A 10027-nucleotide genomic window follows, 5' to 3' on the forward strand; every position below is an offset into this window, starting at 1 on the left:
TCTACACACCACATTTTCTTTATTCATTCTTCTGTCGAAGGGTGCCTGGGTTGGTTCCATAGCTTAGCTATTGCGAATTGAGCTACATTGATATGGCTGCATCACTGTAATATGCTGATTTTAAGACCTTTGGGTATATAACAAAGAGTGGGAAAACTGAGTCAAATGGTGGTTCCATTCCAAGTCTTTTGAGGAATCTCCATATTGCTTTCCAGAGTGGGTTCCACCAATTTGCAGCTCTACCAGCAGTGTATAAAAAGTACAGCAGGGGGCATCACAATACCAGACCTTAAACTATACTACTGAGCTGTAGTAACAAAAAGAGCATGGTATTGGCACCAAAACAGACATGAAGACCAATGGAACAGAATAGAAGACACAGATAATCACACTTAAATAGTTATCTCATACTAGACAATTGTACCATAAACATACATTGGAGAAAAGACAATCTCTTCAACAAATGGTGTGGGGAAAACTGGAAGTCCCTATGTAGCAGAATTAAATCTAACCTGTATCTCTCGCCCTGCACAAAACTCAAAATATCAAGAATACAGGTAATAATAAGTGTTGGGGAGGATGGGGGAAAAGATACTCTCATATACTACCCTGTGGTCTTGATGTGCCTGTTCTACCCGCCTTCCTAGATATGGTGGACCTTGGAAGATCTCTCTCTTTCATCTTCTGCCTTAAATCACCAAACATGAATTCTCAGGCTTATAAATTCTTTCCTTCCATTCTTTTTTACAAGTGATCTTTAGAGTATTCAAATCTGCTTACAATTAAAAACCAGAGAGTTTCCTAAGCTTTGGGTTTTGAGGCTGTGATGTGAAGAATCCACAGAATGGGTGAGGTAGACACTTTAATAGCATCAGCATCCCAAGGAAATTAAGGGTATCAAAAATACCTTTAATTACAGGAATGACTCATAAGAGAAGCAAGAGAATATTTCTCTACATGCATTCCTTGAATTTGAGAATATAGTTCCTTGGTCAATGAAGTATGGATGCTTGCTTGGCAAAGTATATTAAACACTGTGAAGCAGAGTTCTTTACTAAGGGATTATGCAAACACTTTTAACATTAATGTATATCATGAGGCACTAAGAGAGAGGTTAGATTGTTACTTACTTTATCAAATCTATTTAGCTCCAGAGCCCTTTTATCAAGGCCCATTTGGGGGGAAACTATTGTTACATAAAACACATGCTAGAAGACAAAGTCCTAGAATTCTAAAGGCAATTTCTCAATTTATAAATGAAAATTAGTCTCTTCTGGACAGTTTATATACAGAACTGGGTCAAGAATCCAGGAAGTTCAAAGATAGGCTTTGATCTTACTTTAATGCTATTAAGTTCTTAACTTAGTCCCTATAGATTAATCAAGAGGTTAATTTGAACATGTTAATGAAAGAGATTCCCTTTTCCTCTGTAGGTCCTGCTCTACAATGTTTAGTGATAATTAATGTTATCAATTGATGCTAGAGCTGAAAATACTTTGGAGGGCACCAGCTCTGACTTCTTCATTTTGTAGGTAAAGAAACTATTCTTCAGAGAGGCTATAAATCATAGTCAAAAGCACATAACAGTTAGACCAAAGTCATCTGACACCCAGTTTTAAGTATGGAAATTGTTTTAGTCAACTTTTTCATTAATGTGACCAGAAGACCTGATAAGAACAATTAGAGGAGAAATTTTTAATTTGGCTCACAGTTTCAGAGATCTTGTTCCATAAATAGCTGACTCCATTGCTCTGGGTCCAAGATGAGGCAGGACAATGTGGTTGAAAGGTTGTGGAGGAGGAAAGCAGCTCAGGATGTGGCAATCCAGAAGCGGAGTGTTCTGGTTCACCAGGGACAAAATATAAACCTGAAAGACACACCCCCAGTGACCTATCTTCTCAGTCACACTCTATCTGCCTATAGTTACCACCCACGTAGTCCATATTAGCGGATTAATGTACTGATTAGGTTAAGGCTCTCATACTCCAATCATTTCACCTTTAAAATTTCTTGCATTGTCTTACATATTATCTTTAGGGGAACAACTTATATCTAAACCTCAACAGAAGCCAACATATTACAGCTATTAACTGCTAGACTGTACGAAATGGAAAAGCTGATTGTTGAAGTCAAGCTAAACCCTTTCCAACTGAAAATGTATAAAAAGTATATATAGTAAGTTTCATATACATACATATATACATATATATGTGTGTGTGTACCTAAAATATATATATTTACAGATAAAACATGTAAAATAAAAATTCTATGGAAGTGAAAGAAAAATAAAACTCAGGCAAGCTACTCGAGAGAAACCCTAAATTCTCTGAGCAATCAGTCAGTGATCCTTCATCGCTGCTGCATGGAAGAATTCCCTAGAGACCTTTCCAAAAACACCCATGCTTGGAACTCACCCCAAGAGATTCCTATTCTACGGGCCTTGGATGGGCTCAGAACAGGCGATTTTTAACAGCACACAGGTGATTTCCTGTGCAGCCAGGGCTGAGAACTACCCAGGCGCATCCAAGGTAGATTCTCCTCACTCCTACATCATCCAGCCACTGGGTCCAAGGGCAAAACGTCCAGCCGAGAGGTTTTCCAGACGTTCCTTCACGGCTGACACTCACTCGCAGCCTCGCCCTGAGTGTGGAGCCAGAGCCAACAAGGCAGCTTCCTTCTGGGCTTCTAGCTGCCCTGTGAGGCGGTGTTGGCTGCTGCCTCCCTCTTAGCACTTGCTGTTACTCCAAAACACTGGAGGAGCTGAAGTGAACTCCTTCTATTTGTTTATGTGGCAACAAGCTCAGAGTCTCTGCCGAAAAAATGTCCTTGGCCTTTGACAAAGCCGCCTTAAAGATGCCTCTCTGTTTCAAAAAGGCCACATAGTGGCCCGGAAGCCAGAAGCCAATGTGCTGAATAAGCCCATATTAGAAAAGAGAGGTGGGGTCATGCCAACGCAAGGGTGTTTTTTGCATTTCTTGTATCATTTAGCTTTAGAGGAATGCACAACTTTTAAGACAGCAGCTTGGACTTGACTATGGAGAATACGTCAAATGGAGACAGATTTGTGTGATTGATATTTTCAATTTGCGGGGAATTCTTGACATGGATGATGAAGCTCTGGAGTGTGGAAAGGGATCAAAGGTTTGTTACATTCATTGTTAAAGAAAAGCTCTCATTATTGGGAGGTTAATGTATTATGCACTTTCAAAAGTCTTGGAAGAGAGATTAAGATTGAGACCTTAGAAATGTATCCAGAAGGCAAGATAAAGGAAAGCATGGCTCACTTTGACATGTAAAAAGAAGAGAAAAATAAAATAATCTTCCTGAGAGTATCTCAAGCTCAAATTTTGAAGGCTGATTAACCTTATAATAAAAAGAAACAGAGGGTCTGACTGTTGAGAAAATTAGATGCTAACAAAGGGTGGTGACTGTGGTGTGAAAGGAGACTCAGTGCTACCATGGGAACAAGTGGAAAGTGTAAAATTACTTTACTTGTGTGACACTTGCTCTGTTCAGGGAGCCACAGGAAACAAAGCTCCCTGCTATTACACAATCTGCCGTATAGATGAACAGAAAAGGGAAAGGTGCACGGTTAAAATGCAAGAATGTATGCGAATCTAAAATTCCAAATTGAAATACAGAAGAAATCTCAGGAGTGATTGAAATGTGGGCTCACAGGCTAGGTAAGTGTGAGAGAGCTCATACATGAAAAAAGGTTCTTTTCCTTAACCGGAGAAGACTCCACAGAGATGGGGGACAGGAAGTCTCTAGGAGGGCATAAGATTCAGGAGGTAGGGAGCCACGAGGGAAGCACATCTTGCACCCGTCTGGAGTACCCTCCCACTTTCACCTACACAGCTTTAGGACACCCAGGGAACATGGAGAAAAGTCTCTGCCTTGGCACTTTCCTACTCTAAAGAGGCTGAGTGATGTCTTGGATGCTACTTTTGACTTTTTAATTGGACACCACCTATTGGAACATCCAGACTAAACCAAATTCTTCAGAGAAAGACCCAGTTTCTTGCTGGGTTTCACAAATTAGGGGAGAAAGGGGAAAGTGGGAAAAATTCACATTTATGGAGGACCTACCTCTGTGAGCCTGCCCTGTGCTTCAGATCTACAACCATCTGATCCTCAAAATAAAAACACCACGACAAATTATATGGATGTTATTGTTGTTTCCAATTTATAGAAAAGAAAATAGAGAAGTCAAAATATTTTGCCTAAGATCACACAGCAAATAAGTAGAAATGCAAGGAAATTATGGTGGTGATAAGTGAGATCAAAGGCAAAAAGTCAGAGAGACCTGGATAGTCCTTAAAGTTTTGTGGCAGTCTATTGCCCTCCAGCTTTTCCCTAGGGGGAATCTTTCTTTACCTGATCCCACAATTTTAGTCATATCATAGAATTTCACAACTAAAGTGTCCTTAGAAAAGTGTCCAAACCCCTTCTTGGACTTGTAAAAACACCGAATATTATAGTTTGAATCTGAAATGTCCCCTCAAAAAACCATATGTTGACAGCTTGGTCTCTAATGTAGCCATGTTCAGAGGTGGAGCCTTTAGGTTATTGTTTCATGAGGGTTCTGATCTCATTGATGGATTAATCTATTTGTGAATTTATAACTTAATGGGTTATCGGGAGGTAGGGCCTAATTGGAGGAAGTAAGCATTGGGGGTGTGTCTATCACAAATATATTTTGTCCCTACCCACTTCCCACCACCTCCTCCACCTCCCGTTCTGTTCTCTTTTTCTCTGACCTTTCTGGCTGCTGTGAGGTGAGCAGCTTCCTCTACCACACCTTCCTTGTCCTGATGTTCTGTTTCACCATGGTCCCTGAAAAAAAAATGGAACCAAGTAATGGTAGACTAAAACCTCTGAAACCAAAGTTATTTTGAGCCAAAATAAATCATTTCTTCTTTAAGTTGATTTTCTCAGGTTATTTTGTCACAGTGATGGAAAACTAATAAACACATAGAAGCTCAGATATCATAACATGTGCCAGAGAACACAGTTAGCAAGGGGCAGAGCTCAGAATTCAGATTTCTATGCTCCAAATCCTCATGTCACCTCCTTGAAAAGACTAGGTAAATAGGTGGAGCAAGACACACTGGCTCTGGGCACTTGCAGGAGTTCAGCTTCCTGTCAGTTGTCTGTACTGCCTCCCTTCTGAGACATAGCAATGCCTGCCAATCCAAAATCCTAGTGAATTCCTAATATTTTGGCTTTGGAGAAGGTGTGGTACAGAGCAGCAGAGCATGCTACTTCCTGTGTAACTTCTCTTCTTTACTCTGAGCCAACTGTTGAAAGGATTCATTGAAAAACAGAGTGAACTACAGAGACTCACAGCTCTTACCCTCAAACCTGCCTTAGAGCAGAAAAATGCCAAAGAATTTCTTACCTGTTCCTCAGGCATTCTAAAGCTGTGTGTAGGTGAAAGATGGGCGGGTATTCCAGCCCTGTGCAAACTATGCCCTTCTCCCTTCTGAAGAAGAGCAAAATAGATGCACACCTGACTGTTGTAGGCATTTGTCTAAAGATTGCAAACAAAAGGTTGTCAAGAAACAAGACTCACATTATAAATAGGTACAGCATCTGTGTTTATTATCCATCTGGCAATGGATAATTTGGGTATTTTCTTGAGCTCCAACTTCAAAACATGGACTCAAAGAAGGGGGCCATAGACCAGTGTCAGGGTCACAGCAGAGACTCTGTCTTTGCCACTAACTGGTGTCTCTGGTCATGAAATAGAGATTTAGACAAATCGCCCTTCACCATGGGACAAAGGGAACCCAATTTATGTTGCTTTTGAGGGAAAATTACTGATGTTTCGTGAAGCCAAATAGACCAGGAATAGGACATGGGCTAATTCTCCTCAGCTCAAAAGCCAGTTGTCACCAAATCTTACTCCCAGGAACTTAGCCAGAAATGCTGCCACAGTTGGCAGAAACCACACTAAATGACCATCAATCCCCTTCTAAGTGCACACACACACACACACACACACACACACAGAAACACTATACACCCACACATACTTACACATCATGAGGAAATATTGAGCATACTACATTAGAATAATTAAAGCCTTTTTTGATGCTATCATCTAAAACTACTTAAAATCCTTACAATTCCTGTTAAATGAGAATGACCATGTAGAGAGTTTTTATTTGAAGCTAACTCTCAATCTTTAAAACTGGCTCTGATGCATTTTTTTTCCTTTTTTTCTTGAGGGATTATTTTGTCAACTTCTGTACAGTTTGTAAGGCTCCTACCAGCTGAATGAAAATGTTTTAATCAAGCTGTTAGCCACATGCACCAGCGTTAAGTCCAGAAACAGAATACTAAATTCAAGCCAAGAACTGTTCTTCCTCTTTTTAAAATTTAAAAGTGACACCAGGTTGGCCAAAAACTAAACATATGCCAGTCAAAGATCCTGGCCCCAGCTCTGTTTCAACTCAGGGTGTACCTACACCACATAGCAAGTATCCAGTAAGTTGTACAATATAGAAAAAGTCCAGATCAGGGCTGAAAAACTGAACTTAGCTGATGTGTGATGAACTTCTGTCCAGTCAATAACTTTTGTGACACAACATCCACAAACTCCGCAGTATTTTCAATGGGAAGGGATGTGTACTGCAGTGGTACTGACCCACACTCACCCTTCCAATGAATACAGATGTACACTTTGTTGAAAGTGACTAAAATTTATGAGAATAGATTACCTTGAGCTGGGCACACCCCACTACCATATCCTCAATCCCTTCATGGAATGCCCTTTCCTCTCCTTCACTTGTCCAAGTGCCATTTATTTTTAAACTGATATTGGAGTCTTCATTTTAAAATATTTTCAACTTATGCTGTCCTTGTTACATCATTCTCTTCCTGGACTCTTGAAGGATTTTCTTGAATTTTTATCTGTTGATTTCAAGGCAGTTAGACTCAGATTCTTCCCTGAATGATTAACTGATGGAGGTCAGGGGCCAACATACGACTTTGGCATCCCCCACAGATTCCAAAGCAATACCGAACTTTACTAATCTTGAAGTCTGAGATACAACAACAACAACAAAAAAAAAAAAAAAAAAAAGATTTCACCATTCAACTGACACCTTGAAAATAAAGGCTTGAGACTTCATATCACATTCAGGTTACACATGTCCCCCATGCCTATTTTTAAAATAAAGGGGTGAGACACGTGCCCTCTACTCACACCACCATCACCACCACGTTCTCAAGTGTGTGTCCTCATTATTTTCTCTCCTATTCTTTAAAGATGCCTGATGCTTTCACAAAGAAAGAAAAGTAGTCTCACTATGACGAAGCTATCGAAAGATACAGAAGTAAACTCTCAGAGAGTTCATCAGTTATTACTTAAAATAATGCATAACTATAATACAAATCAGGGAAATCGTACATAAACATACAGTCACAGGCACATAGACAAAAGAAATATGACTTTTAAAAAACAGCTTTCAAATTTTTGAGGAAACCAGGAAAACTGTTGAAACTAGAATATTTCTTTGGACAGAAACATCTAGAGATGACCATTGGGTCAGCAGGCCCCAAACACAAAGATAGGAAGTCAGCAAAGCTATTCAGAGAATATTAATTATCAGTGGTGAAGTGCTCACCTAGCATGTGTGAGGCACTGGGTTTTATCCTCAGCACATATAAGAATAAATAAAAAATAAAGGTATTGTATCCATATACAACTAAAAATTTTTTTAGAGAATATTAATTATCAATTGGCCTATTGTTTTTTCCTATTCTGTGACAGTAATGTGTTCACCAAAGCATATCTGGTCTGCACTTTAAAAATCTGGGGGATCCTCCCTGTAGCACATGGACGAGGTTCTTAGAAGGGACCACCAGATCTACCCTTGGCGAAAAGGTTTCCCTTTAGACATGATTTATAGTAACTCCTCTGCTCACACTGAAAATCATTCAAAGGGTAGGTTCTTGATTCTCACTAAGGATTTGGTGAGTACCAAAGAAGTTAAGGGATAAAAGATTCCTTAATGACCATCTCCTTAAAAATACAAGGGACATAATAATTTTTTTCCAAAGGCCCTTGTAAAAGTTCTGCTTACATTAACTCTAAGAATTAGGGAGATTAAATGGGTTTAAATACTGTCCTCATCACTATTTGGGGCTCAAGACTGCCTTATTCTTTCTCAAATCTCTTTCACTACTGAAGAATCAGACAGAAAATTCTATTTCCTTTGGGATACCAGAAGTGGCCGTAATAGGCAATGGCAATGCTGGGACATCTAATGACTAAAACCTACTGCATTATAATTCTCCCAGAACAGGCCTCCTTTCCAGGAATGACCCTGAAGGAAATATCGAACATATGGGCATATAAATCCAAGTTATTGACCTAGCACCAGACTACATCTGCCTTGTACATACACTAATTCTATACCAAACAAGTCACAAACTGAAAACTCATTAAGACATCTCTAGATGTCTCTGTTCTCCACAGGTGGCAGAGAACATTTTAAATTGACAGCCCTCCTGCCCAACCCAACACCACCCACTGTAACTGTGTACAATGAATATCTTTGTAAAACTGTGACCCAGAGAGCAACTAGAAATACCTTTTGGGAAGGCCAGCTGGGTTTGCCTTACCCCCTTGGTTGCCAGCTCTTCATCAGCCTTCACTCCCATCCTCAGAGCTAGCACACTGCTTACACATTGTGAATCCTCAGAAAATGTAAATGATGAAGGGATTATTCCGTTCTACTAATTTTTATCCACTCTACAACCCCAAATTCAATTAATTTTAACCTCAATATGTGAAAGATATATTTGGGGGGTTCATTCAAAAAATATGAGATTGGACATTGTTAAATATGGTGCCACGTCATAATCAATAACAAAATTACAAAGCCTGTGAAGTTTAGTCTCTAGAGTTTGCCTAGCTCAGTCCCATCATGTGTGTACAAATATGAGTCAACCTTTATAATAACAATGCTTATTTTAGATTCTTGAAAGAAACTAAAATGATTTGGCATTTTTGAGTAACCAACTTGATTATTCTGGCTTCCTTTGGCCTTTGACAATATCCTTACATATCATTTCAAGGTCTGTGTACCACATATGGGAATTTTGTTTCTAAATGGGTGCCATAGATATGAGGGATAGGAGAGTAAAAGAATGGATGGCAGCTTTCTCTAAAAGGATTATTATAAAATTGAGATCATGGCATTAAGATAATGCTAACAGCTCATCAGTGGAAAAGTCATGAGGACATCTCTGGATGTCTTTGTTTTCCATGGTCATGCAAGTAGGAAGCTAGAATAAAAATAAAATTAAATTAAAAAACAGTCATTAAAGGACAAAGAACCACAACTCCAGTGTTTTAGAAGTTCAGCATGTGCTAAGCTTCCTGAGATAATAGCAGGAATGAAGCAGAATCACAGGCTTAAAATTAAGGTAGAATTATCTGGGAATTAGAAAGAGAGTAAGATTAAGATACAAAATCCTAAAACAGAGAGATTGTTATGTTTATTTTCTGGCAAAAGTTTAAATGCAATAATAACATTTGAACATTCTATTACAATACTACAATGTTCTACTAGCAAGAAATATAACAATGCCAACTTCTTTTTCTTGCTTAGAAAATTTCTAAAGAATAAGAAAAATAAATGGATGCTTATTGCATGGCTACTATGTGCCAGGCTCTGGATCAGTATCATTATTATTTCATTTAGGTTAAATTAAGTTAGCATAATTGTGCTTAATCTTTAAATGTAATTGAGATTTCTTCAAGTGTGGTATTTTAGTCTAATTTTTTCCTATAGAAATCTAACATACTTATTCCTCTCCAAAATTCAGTGAGCAAATATTCTAGAGGAAAAAAAAACATTATTACTAACACTTAACTGATAATTATGCTCCTGTCACTGACCTGAGTGTTTAAAAGACATTTACTTACATGACCTCTCAAAGTCCTTTTAAGGTAGGTGATATTGTTCCCACTCTATAGACTAAGAAACAGAATCAGGGATTAAGAAAACAG

Source organism: Spermophilus citellus (genome assembly GCF_964194105.1).
Source record: "Spermophilus citellus genome assembly, chromosome: 4".
Classification (NCBI taxonomy): Eukaryota; Metazoa; Chordata; class Mammalia; order Rodentia; family Sciuridae; genus Spermophilus; species Spermophilus citellus.